The 13,178-nt window shown below is 39.5% G+C and overlaps 1 pseudogene; it reads right to left on the bottom strand.

The window, feature by feature from the left end:
* Positions 1–1,790: 1,790 nt before the first annotated feature.
* Positions 1,791–11,688, bottom strand: LOC102912156 (pumilio homolog 3-like; annotated as a pseudogene).
* Between the last annotated feature and the right edge of the window lie 1,490 nt (positions 11,689–13,178).

Raw genomic sequence — 13,178 nt, 5'->3', positions numbered from 1 at the left:
TTTTTGTTTTTTGCTATTTTGATTTAAGATTATTATCTCTGTTATAGAGTTGGAAAATTTGTATGCACAATAGCTCAAAGACCAACAAGATTTTTACTTTTCTTTTTCTGTACTTTGTCTTCCATGCATGGCAGAGCAAAATAGACAACTTTCACTGCTATTTCAATGATAAGGCAGAAAGAACTTGGAATGTACACGCTTTACTATCAAGGAATTATTCCAATATACATGACGTCTTCAACAGGGACTGCTAAACACAAATCATACATTTTATTGGTCATGTAAAAGCCATGTTATCCTGAGTGGCAATTCTCCCCTGCAAATGTCTTTTGGGTTCCTTGCCTGTGCCTCCTCCATCAGACTGTCAATCATTACTCCTATGCTATGGCCACTTTCAACATTTCCTTTCCCTATTTTTCTGTTTGCAGTTTCTTGCCTACTGTGAGCTAGGAAACTGAATAACCTAGTTTGTTTAAAATGTATGTTAAAGAACTCATTAAAGCCCTGGCCCTAGGAGTAAAGAACATGCCTTTATAACCATGATGTTAGCCTTGAAAGATGATTTTTTTCTTACTTCTGACAGTGGATTGCATTCCCAAGGGTGGGGTCATCAGAAAGTCCACCTCTGAATAAGAAGTTCATTGATATAATTCAAAGCATAGCATGTATCATCCTCCTTCTTTAAAAATGACACAATAAAAGCCTTGAAATTTAAACCATGGGCATCATGTTTGAGCTTACAATGGGAATCAAAGCCCAGTAATTTATTTCCAGAGATGTCTATAAAAGGCAAGCCCTCCATTAGAAAGTAATGGGTATGTTTTCATAGAATAAAGTGTATTTCCAGTTTTCTTTCCCATGAGAATATTGACTTTAGTTGCTCAAGGTTTAGAGAGCTGACCCAGCTGCTGCTGTGGGGCTTCCAATCAAGCACCTTCAATTGTGAGAGACCAGGTCATAAACTGTGCCAAAAATCATGAGCTAAAAATGAAGATATTTCCTTATAATTTTTTGAAAGGACCTCAGACTATAAACGAGGTCGCAGTCAGATCAACCAGAAAATTCATAATCATTGAAATAACTACCTTTTACAGCTGTTACCTCATTCAGCATCCTGGTCCCTGAAAGGAACAACACCCTCTTTCACAGCTGAGGTCCTTAGCTCCAGAATGTTCAATCTGTCAGTACCAAAGATGCTTCTAGTCACTAGCAACCAGGCATCAGCCACACAGAGCCAATTCAACAACACTCAGCAACCCCCAGAAGCATGTTAGAAAGGTCTCTGGCTCTGGTTTCTACAAGCAAAGACATTTTGCATTAGTTCCCTGGAACAAGAGCTCTCTCTTTCTATCTGCCCTTTGTTTAATTCTGTTTCTCTCTTTTTTTTTTTCACCTCTCATTTGTTAGTAAAAGAAGTGTTTTTGTTCTAGCAGATATGGGATCAAATGTACTCCTGTTCCACGAATAAAGTCCTCATTAACCTCAGCCTGTACACCCTCCTCTGCAATGCAGTATTCACATTTGCTGTCTGCTCTCTGCAGCAGCTGCATAGCCCATCTCCTGTAAAAGGATTAATAGGATTTGATTCTTGTGTTGGAGACTAAAAATAAGTCTTCTGCATAATAGTCAATTAATTCATCCATTTCTTTTTTCTATTTTTAGAAATAATTTTATATAAGTGGATCCTTTTACAGGGAAGAAATACACATATAGAGCTTCCAAATTGTGAGTATGGATCCCTGCCTTCACTGGGAAATGGATTCCAGCTCGCTCATTCATCTTGTCCACACCTATGCACTCATCTTTTTAAGCAAAGTCTCCACCCCACTACTGGCACTTTTTTTTTTTTTTAATCCATGTAAGAATTGGGCTCCTCAGTACACCTTTGACTTCATTTACAACTTCCTGGTCACAACTCTGAAAAAAAAAAAAAAAAAAAAAAAAAAAGACTGAAGAGAATAATTATACCTTGATTGATGCTGGCCCTTTTTTCATGCCAACATGCTCCAAAAGTATTTTGCAAAACAACCTTCTCTTCCATTTCCTTTAATCTTTGTATCTTGCTTTATTAGCCACTTGAGAACTAGATGTCACGCAGGATGCTAGGTAGCACGAATCTCTCCGTTCTTGCTACCACAATGCAGCAGCTCTGCCACTCACTGCCAGACTGGTGAGGCCATCCGTGGAGGCTGAACGTCTCCAGTAACAGAACCCAGGATGTCAGACACCGTCACACGTGCAGACTCATCAGCACTGCCTCCTGAGCATATCCTTGCAGGTAGCTTAACAAAGCCGGGCAGATGGATTCCAAGGTCCCACATGGTGGGCCACAGTGTTGTTGCTATCTTTCTGCAGAACCGTGATGATTTCTTGTACCACGTGGGAAGGAGCTCTGGGATTCAGCAAGTACAGTAGGACGTTCCTTCTGTTTGTCAGCTACTATGTTGGATAAAGAACTGAGGATTGCCGGGCGGTGGTGGCGCACGCCTTTAATCCCAGCACTCGGGAGGTGGATCTTTGTGAGTTCGAGGCCAGCCTGGGCTACCAAGTGAGTTCCAGGAAAGGCGCAAAGCTACACAGAGAAACCCTGTCTCGAAAAAACAAGAAAAAAAAAAAACTGAGGATTTCTGATATGATTATATGATCCACAAGCTTAGTATCGTCAATACAATCAAAATGAGAGTATTCTTCTCTCAAAATGAGAGCCACCTTCTCAACATACATCTTTCTTGTTTCCTTAGTCACTTTCCTATCCTTGAGTGTACCATGACAGGCAGTGGATAGCAATGAGGTCACCATCATGTATGGGGACCAAGTATATCATTGTTTTCTGGATGTTTTCAATTAATTCTGATTGAAGTTCTGGGGGTGCATGGGTTTAAAAAAAAAGTCCAAGAATACTTTATGAACCAGTGTGTGCTTAATTTGGGGCCATTGGAGTCGAAATCTGCTTCATTTCATTCATAATGAGCTCTAATTTCCCTGGCTGTACCTCCAGCACCTTGCACCTTGTCCAGAGTTGGTTGGTCTGATGACTTGTAAAGCTGAAACGTGTTCCCATAGAGCTCTCCGGTCAGCATGTTCCTCTGGTCCAAAATGGCTTTTTCACGGTGCATACTCCACAATGGCTATTGTCGCCCAGTGCGCAGCATCTTTCTCACGTGGCCTTTAAACCTTCTGATTATCTCTGCATCCTGCTGTTTACTTCTACACAAGCAAACAAGAAATTTTAACAATATTCTTGGAATGTTTAGTTTTACTTAATTCAACCAAATCTCCCCACAGTTTGTCAAAAGCCTGCACTCTGTTACCATACTGAACGAAGCACTGGATCACACGTGTTGAATCTGTGCAAAGGCATAGTTTTAATTTCCCTTTGAATCAACTTCTGCAAATCATTCATTCACCAACTTCACTTTTTTTTTTTTTTTTTTTTTTTGGTCACAATCTTTTCTCCCAATCTGTTGGCTCGAACCCCGAGGTTCAGCTTATCACTGAGTGCCTGCTCGGCTTCATCTCTCTCTTCCTGTGCTTGAAGTCTTCCCATTGGGGTTTCCGTCTCATTTGTTTACTGTCTGGCTGAGATTTTTCTCTTCCTGTTGAATTTATTTGCGCCCTGTAATTTTTCCTTCGGTCCTCTGCCCTCTTGTGGCTTGTTCTTGAACTGCTCCACACTCTTAGCAGGTTCTAAGTAATTTTAGGCTCACCTTCCTTAGCAGCTTTCCTTGGGCTGTCTCTGAAGAACTGGAACCAATGTTATTATGAAATGCATCCTCTTCTTGTGATGTCTTTGGACTCTTTCCTCTGATTTTATTTTTTCTCTTTAACTTCTGTCATAGTAACTGGCACATATGGGGCAGAGGCACATGAGCTAATTCATTCATTCTTTACAAAAAATATCTATACATTTAGTAGTAGATCAATAAATTAATACTGTCCTCCCCTGTATTATCTACTACTGAATAAAATATAACACAAAATTTAGCAGCTTAACAGAACAAAAACGTTGCTTCGTTTCTTTGGGTCAAGAATTTTAATATTTCCCTTGTTGATTTATAATACAATGGAGAGCATAGTTTGTCAAATTCTTGGTAATGTTGTGCTGTGATGAATACTGCCCATACATAGACCCAGCCAGAGAGGAGTATGATATGACGCGGACATGTGGGCTGTAATGTTCACAGAAATGGCTAGGAGGCTCTCGGAGGGAAGGCGTGTAGCCCCGTGGGAGTGCGGCAGTGACGAGCAGGAGCCTCCCGTGTTCTGAGAAGGAGGAATGTTCCTGAACTTGGAACGAGGAGCCAGAAGCTTTGCTCTAAGCCCACTGCACGTGTTTGCGCTGGTCCTAGGGTGTGGTGACCTGGGCAGGGAGATGAGAGGAGGAGCACTCCCAGGAGACGTGGGTATCTTCGGTGGACAATTTTGGTATGACTCCCAGGCAAGCCTACCACACTTTCTTAAGATTGTTTTAAAGTCTAACATGCTTCTATCCAATCGCCCTGTCAGCCTCCCCTTTCTTCTATTTGAAATTTGACCGGCATTGATGTCTAGAAGCTCTCGAAATCTCAGCCAGGTTTCTCCCTGTTTTCTCTCACAGATATCATCTTTGACAAATCCATTACATATTTAACCGAGTCTTGGTGTTGATTTACCAGTGAACCTAGACTAACATGGGGGAAAGGAAGGCTTCCTACAATAACATTGTTGAAGCCAATTTATTGGGAAAAGACATTATACAGTTCTGCTAAGAAGACCTTGTTCAAGTAGATGGTTTACTAGATATCAACACTTAAGTGATATGTAGTCCTTTACCTGCATCCATGTTTCTCTTGAATAATTCCAGCAGACCTTTACTTACTTCGTTACCTTTATTTACAGCATAACATGACAGATTTTTTTCTAGATAATCAACATCTAAACTGTAATAACTATTTATAGAGGGTTGTAAAAAATCCATCTACCTAACAATTAGGAACATAATTATTAAAAGAAAAGGTTAAAATATTAGGGTGTTATAACAAATTAGTGGATATATATATATATATATATATATATATATATATATATATATGCATGATACATCAATATAGTCACCCATCACTCAATGGCAAAGACATTTTCTAATAATGTGTCACTGAGTGTCTTGCCATACATAAATATTATGGTGTGTGCTTAAACCAATCTAGGCATTCTGGATTAACCACTTGACACAGCTCCTTGATGCAGTCAAGGGGTATGGCAACTAGAAATATGTGAGACTGTTTGTGTGAATCTATGGTTGATACATTGTATACTCCAATAAATTTATCTGGGGGTCAGAGAACAGAAGAGTCACTATATTAAACATAGAAGTCAGGCAGTGGTGGCACACACCTTTAATCCTAGCATTCTGGGGGCAGAGATCTGTCTGGATCTCTGAGTTCAATGCCACACGAGGAACAGAGCCTGGCATGGTGACACACACTTTCAATCCCAGCACTTGAGATCTCATATCTTGCTTAGGAAAAACACATGCTTTTAATCCCAGGAAGTGATGGCAGGAAGCAGAAAGGTATATAAGGCATGAGGAACAGGAACCTAGAAGCTTTTTAAGTTCTTAGGCTTTTAAGCTTTTAACAGAAGTTCAGCTGAGATCCATTCCAGTGAGGACTCATAGGCTTCCAGTCTGAGGAAACAGGATCAGCTGAGAAGTTGGCAAGGTGAGGTTGAATGTGGCTTGTTCTGTTTCTCTGATCTTTCAGCGTTCAGCCCAATACCTGGCTCTGGGTTTGTTTTTTATTAATAAGACCTTTTAAGATTCGTTCTGCGTGATGCAGTTCACTGTTTTAAAGTAAACATTTTATAAGTAGGAGTTCAGTGTAAAATAATGACTAATAGTACAGTATAATGAACAGGAAAACAAATCATCTTTGATTTCCTACATCAAAAATATTCTTAGTCTCTGTGCACACAATCGATAAATGTACACATCTTTATTTCTTTCAAGTCAGTTCCCAGTCCTTCTTATAAGCACATTGTCAAGCTCTTTTGTCACTGGATTTGAGTTGTGTTGGAAAGGGAGAGGAAGGGAAAAAGCAAGCTCTCTGCCCCCTTCCCCTCACCCCTGTTTCTTTGTCATGGAAGTATCATTTAGAATGAACACATCTCCATAATTCAACCTTTTACAGAAACAGCTCTGCCTTAACTTTAGTCCACCAGACAACACATTGTCCTTTTAATCCTCCAGAATTAGCAGCTTCTTGCTATCCCTAGCCTCTGAATTATTCCGTTGCCCCTTATTACCTTTATGTAGCAAATGGCCGAATGCTACATCCACTCTGGTTGAAGTATCTAGGGCAGTTTCCGCTTCCTCACATCAATCCAAAAAGGAAAAGGCAGTCTCCTCCAATTTATCAAACCCTACTAACTGACTGCCAGGGATTTCTGTGATGGCATTATACTTACAGACTTTTATATACTAGCATGAAACTTAATCAACCACATGATGCAAATAATGCATAACTGCATTTTCACCAGCTAATCAAAAGCAGTGGCACCCTAGCTCAGCACATCTAAGGATCAGTCCTCATTTCTTTTGTCCAATACAGGAGCCACTAGTCAAACAGTACAAATAACACAGAGGGGATATGACTTCAAGCCACTAAGAGATTAAGCATGGAATCTGTTTTAGTTTCATTTGATGAACAGAATAATGTCAAACATTTAAAGAAATTTCCTTTGTCTCTTCTGTCTCCTTTAAAAAGGAATGTTCTCCTTTCTATTCTTTGTGCCATACCTGTGCCAAAACCTTACTCTCAATGCCAAGACAGGCTTAGCGCTTTTTACTGTGACCTTGTATGGACCAGCCTTCTTGTCCTCCTGTCTCCCCTTTTCCTCCTACACAATCCCAAATGATTGCATATGCATGTGTCAAGCACTTAGCAGGACAAGTGTTCACAATTGGAGGACCCTGTCACTGCATGTACTCATCATCTCAAAGTAGAGGTAGGAAAAGGGGAGCTTGAACTCTCCATAGGAAATGACCTACTTAGGGAGACCACAGGGGTTCAAAATCTAGTTCCTCACAAACCAGCTGCCTGACAGAGCACATTATTCTACCCCTGGACCTCTGTTTCTCCACTTGTAAAATCAAGAAAATAGTACTAACCTCATAAAACTGTAAGGGGAATCAAATGAGTTTATTCCTACAAATTATTTATAAAAACAAGCACTTGACCCTATTAAAAAAGGGCTCAGCAGAGATATATTCTAGAAAACACCGCACACAACACACACACACACACACACACACACACACACACACACACACACACACCACTTCTGAGAACCATAGGATTTCCTGACAAACTGGAAAACCCTATCACAAAAACAAAATAAAAACCTGCCTTCACTCTTAATGGTATTACACAGAATGCAAACAAGGACTGTATATTTTATATAAATGTATAATATAATAGGATTTTCAAGAGCAACATGTGCTTCCAGTGGGTGGGGGAGACCATGAAAGTGGTTTTGCATTTAAATATGTAAGCCACAATCAGAAAAGTTAGAAATCTTTTATGTTACCAGTTTTCTTTGGAAGAAAAATTGTCCTTGAGGCGGCTGTATCTGCAGACCCCTTGTTAAATGTCAAAACTCCATAGCAATTATGTTATTATAAGGTAAAATGGATGGTGTCAAATACGCTTGCTTCCTGAAGCACTGTTTAATCTACTTCAATAACCTTTTTAAAGATTAAGATGAAAATTGGTATTTTAGTATAAGTCTGTTTCAGAAATTTTAGATAATTTAAAGTTGCTGCATCATTCTGTTAAAGGTTAAAATTCACCAATTTTTTTTAAAGTTGTCATCACAGCCTAGTAAACTTGAATGTTCAAAACCAAGTGTACTAATTCCCTAAACTATTAAATTTCTCTTTTGAAACACAACACTGAGAGCTGTACTCTTCCCAGAACATATTTTTCTGATGAATGACAGCACTTAAGCACTTAGGGCCCGATGAAATGTATCCTCACGTGGCGACTTCATGCAAGAGAGAAGTCTCCCTCAGAAGCTTGGGGAGTTCCCCTGAGACACACATCAGCAGCTTAGCCTCTTTGAAAGTTGTCGATGTGTCTTGCATTTAAAAGTTGAACCTGGGTAGAGGCATTCTTTACAGGGGCTTTGCAAAACCTACAAATTATCTAAAAAAATAATTTCTGTTGATATTTCTCTGCTGTGACCACTTGTGTTTATACTTAATTCTTCACAATGATCATTTGTAGATACAGCCTGTGCTTTAGGATGACCAAAGAGTGAGTCAATATAAAAAGTAAGGCATTCAAAGCCAATTTACTTTTTTTTCTAATGGGTTCTCATCTTAGTTTAGGCAGGCCTCGAACTCACTATGTAGTCTATGTCAACAAGGATGGCATTGGATACATCGACCTCCCAAGGGTGTGGCTAATTTATAGGGTGCTGCAGCTGGAAAACATGATTTGTATATGCTAGGCATGAATTCTATAAACTGAGCATATCACAAGCACCTCTTTTTCTTCTTTTTTACTGAAAGATATTATGATCACAAACTTTAGAACCCAATAGTCCTTATTAGCTGTGTGACGTTGAACAAAATACTCAATATCTCTAAGCTTTACTTTCCTCCCCTTTCACAGTGGAACAAGGCCAAAATTACATGGAATATAATTTTGAAGGCATTTGGATGAATGCCTGACTCATCAAATATTATTTTTTCTGCTTTTTTCTACTCTTCCAAACATTGTTTTGTGGGGCCAGCAAAATGGCTCAGGAGGTAAATGTACTTACTGCCAAACCTGAGTTCAATCTTCAGTCACAAGAAGGAAGGAGAGAACCCAAACCCACAAGTTGTTCTCTGACCTTCACACATGTCCCCATGCACAAAAAAACATACACAAAGTATGCGTGTGTGTGTGTGTGTGTGTGTGTGTGTGTGTGTGTAGTTAAAAGCCAATTTGTTTTTACCATACCATCATGTCATAGTTTTCAGTCATAGATATTTTAGTGACTATTTTTTAGGCTAAGTACATTCTACAAAATAAATTCTATGTCACTATGATCTCTCTTTCTTCAGTGGGAGAGTTGACAGCACCCTTCATGGATGTCAAGAGATAATACCACTGGACCTGCAGCTAAGAAGATTCAGTGAGGTCTCAGTTACAGCCTCTGGACTTTCAGTATCTTGTATCTTATAATGTCGTGTTGGGGGGGGCAGAAAATGGGACAGATATTATAATAGTAGGGACTGTAGCCATTTACCCTAGAGAAAATTGTAAAAGAAAAAAATGTACAATCACCAGGTCATATGAAGCACTTAGCTGACTAAAGGGACAGAAATAAAAAATTAAGTGGAATAATTACAAGCAAACCAAAGCATGGAGGTAAGGGAATCTGAAAGAAAGTGTTGGAATGAGGGGTCGATTACAGTGACTCCACCACTGATTCAAGCGCCACAAAGTTAACCGGAAACTCTGTATGTGTGTGACTCCTTGTTGCTGACCCATTGAGTATGTTGGTTGATGCACTGGAGGTTATGAAAATAAATCAAGGTTTGACCATCAAAGAGCTCCTGTTAGAAGTTTGAGAGCCTCAATTCAGTCTTTCACACGAATCAGAAAAGTAGTCAGTATTTGAAAACCGTGAAGCTACAAGAAACATACTTATGTTTGAGAAGCGAAGTGGGTGATAGAGCATCACACCTTTTCAAAATGAGATTGGGCCGTGTTCCAGGTGGAGTGGCCAGAGCCAGCTTTGTCTTGGGTTTATCACGTCCAGGGAGGATATCAGAGCATGTAAGATTCAAGACTCCCTGCTGTGCACTAGCTGCCCCTTGCTCCTCCACTTCTAGTATATCTTCCCATCCGGGTCTAAGGTACATTTTCTTCAAACTAATTCCATCACTACTCTGAAAATAGGCACGGACCCCATGAGTGGAACAAGAGACACTGAAAATGTCAGGTCCCATGTAAAGGTTACTCAGCAGGGACATATCTTTCTCCAGCATGCCCCGCCTCCTTTGACAGGAGAATTGAAAAGGTTGCCAATGCCTGTTAGACAATCTTAATGGAAAGGTCCTTTTATCTCTTTTAGTTACAGGATCACAGGAAGCTGAAGGTCTGGATTTTCAATAGAAGATGAAGGTCCACTTCATCTTAAGTTTAAAACACGGGGGATCATAGTACCACAATAGGAACAGGCAAATCCTGGGACAGAGCAAGCCGCTGTATTTCCAGAGGGAATTATCCAGGCATAATTATTAGTGGGAGCTTTGATAGGCTCACTTATACTGTTATGTGGGACCTTCCTTTGATACCGAAACCTCTGGTCCTTTAACACTCAAGGATAAGAGGGTTAACACATTTATGTAGTCAAAATAGTGACATTCAGTGACATCTTGTTAGTGTTACAGGTAAAACTGGCTGAACTTTCTGCATTGACAGTGATCAGCCATCATGATGATGGGAGTGTGCTTGGAGGATGGCACAGCGTGCAAGATTCTGTTACAGCAAATGCCCTCCAAAAGGACTCCAGGCCATCCATTTCAGCATCCTTGCAGGAAGAATGACTTCAGTGGTCCTGTGGATGTGACTGTTTTGCCAATGAGAGTGATGAGAATGTCCATTCAGAAAAGTCAGCGGATTTATCAGGTTTATTCAACTCTAAGTCCTTAGGATCTGCTGTCATTAGCTTGAGTAATAACTGTAGCATCTGTAAGTGGAAACAGTCTTTTACATGAATAATCACTTCACTGAACAAGGAAAGGTTAAGGGGAGATACCAGAGATTACATTTCAGTATAGGAGTTATCCTTAGCTTCTGCTCACTTTAACTGTTACATACTAAAGAGAATTTTATAACTTCTATGTGCTGCAAAAACTTGGTGTCATTGTCAAGCAAGATTTATGACTAGAAAATAGGAAAATTCCCTAAATAATGTTTATTTTAAGAATTGTTAATCATAACGAATTCTTTGTCTTTAACCACTTTAAAATTAATGATTCCACAAATCACAAGGACAAAGATAATTAGAAAATTAACCTAGAGACCAAATCTAAAGGAAAAGGGATGCCACATAGATCTTTTAAATCTTAAATAGTTTGAAGAAACACTTCAGTATAACTAACATAAGGAAGTTGGATGTGGGGCAGCATCATTTAAACAGGAGTATGCTTAATGGCAAATAGCGCTGTTGTCATATCTCCTGGTAGTGAGTCTAGAAACAAAATCATCAGCCACTACATGGAATTAAGCGTAGTTCATAAATAACACTTGTCTCATAATAGACTGCACTAAGCTAGATAAATACAGAACAGTTTTCATGTAAATGCTGACTTGCTACTGGCACTAAATTATTTTAAAATGTATTCTATAAAGGAATATATGCACAAGGCTAATGTAAAAAGCCTCATTATCGATCGGTTTAATAGTTTCAGTGAGTTGGGAATTAGCCCATTCTTTGGCTCACACCCAAGAAATTTGCAATGATGAGAGAGGCAGCTTCACCCTGAAATAAGAGCACGTCTGAAACACGCTGTTTAAAGAAGGGGAAGACATCAAGGCCTTCTTTGGTGGGGTAAGGTAGTGTGGCAGCTGGCCCCTGCAATCCACAGCGCTTCTGCTGTAAGAGTTTCCCACTCCTTGAGAGAGCCACATCTCCAGACGCTTGCCTCATCTATTCTTTTCTTAGAGCAGACTGGCACTTCTTCTGTGAGTGTCAGAATCTACTCCAAGGAAGCTGTGTCCTTCACATGCCTTGGTTCCATGTATGTGCCTCCATAAATATGATTTGAGTGCTTCAGTATTTTGAGTGCTTATACCTTTCAAATAATTTATAATAGAAAATTAAACTTTTTTTGTCTGCTTCACACTCTTACTTTGGAGACCGTGTACTGGTGCCAACTTCGTGTAAAGATAATTTAGCACGGCTCCAATATCATTTTAAATTAGATTTGGTACAATATTGGCACAGCCATATCTAAATGGAATGGCAGAAGTCATAACGCCAGCACAGCTGCTTGACAAAGATCCAGCAAAGCTGAGCCACATGGTGGCTGCCATGCCATCTTTGGTTTTCATCTCCACCCATTGCATACTTGGAGCACTTTTAATATTTGTACAATTTGAGGATGTTAGATGGATGGAAAATTCCTTATGAATCATTTATGCCTTTTCCCAGCAATGCTGCTTCTAAGCTTCCCCAGGAAAGTCCTTAAAACACTATTCCCCCCAGCTTTTAGGGAGATATCCTTATCTTCTTGAATATCTTCCTTACACCTTGACGGTTGTGACACATGAAAAATCGAGAGGTCTCTTCATGAGGCTATGAGACATTCTTGAAACATCTGTCCCTGTACTTACACAGGAACAAGATATTCAAAACAAATAAACTCAAAAAGGTCAACAAGCCTCGGTGGGCTAGAGGAGTTCAGATTACAAGCCTCTTCCCACTGTACACTCAGACAATTATGTGGCACATACTTCTGCCCTACACAGAGACATACTGATGCACAAAGTATGGAATAGAAAGATGATAAAAGTATGAGGTGTCAGGACCTCCCTCTCTTAGAAAAGTTAGGTCATGCAGAGCCACTATAATGTCATATGACCAAGGAACAACAGAATGCCAGGATTAAACATATTGACAAATTCTATAAAAATATAAATGAGAACATTCATTGTAGTATGCCATAATTTGAATAATAACTGCAGCAACTTTGGCCTGAGGACACTTTTCCTGGGCACTCTGACCACTAAGAGTTAATAATACACTGCTTGGAACATGGCAAAATGGCCAGGGTGGTTGAAGATTTTGTTTTGGTCTAAAGTCTTTAAAGAAACCAAAGCTGCCAGCCTGAGAACAGGCTGTCATATGCCTCTAGATTCTCAAAACTTGGGTTATAGGGTTAATAAGTAAGAATGAAAACTCTGTTTATTAATGATGTCAAAACTTGATGGAAAATGATTGGAAATGATAACTCTATTCTGTCATAGTTTATCAATGATGACTAAAAGATGAGCAAAAGGAAGTGAAACACATGTCCAAAACCAAAAATGATATGATCTATGTTTTGGAACATCATGAATGTATCCCTGCTTACTAAATTCTGTATAAATAAATAAACACTCTGGCTGCTAGTCAGTCAGGCTGCAAGATTCTCCCGA

This window comes from Peromyscus maniculatus, chromosome 14 (genome assembly GCF_049852395.1).
Source record: "Peromyscus maniculatus bairdii isolate BWxNUB_F1_BW_parent chromosome 14, HU_Pman_BW_mat_3.1, whole genome shotgun sequence".
Lineage (NCBI taxonomy): Eukaryota > Metazoa > Chordata > Mammalia > Rodentia > Cricetidae > Peromyscus > Peromyscus maniculatus.
The sequence above is the reverse complement of the archived record's forward strand: the minus strand, read 5'-3'. Positions and strand labels throughout refer to the sequence as shown.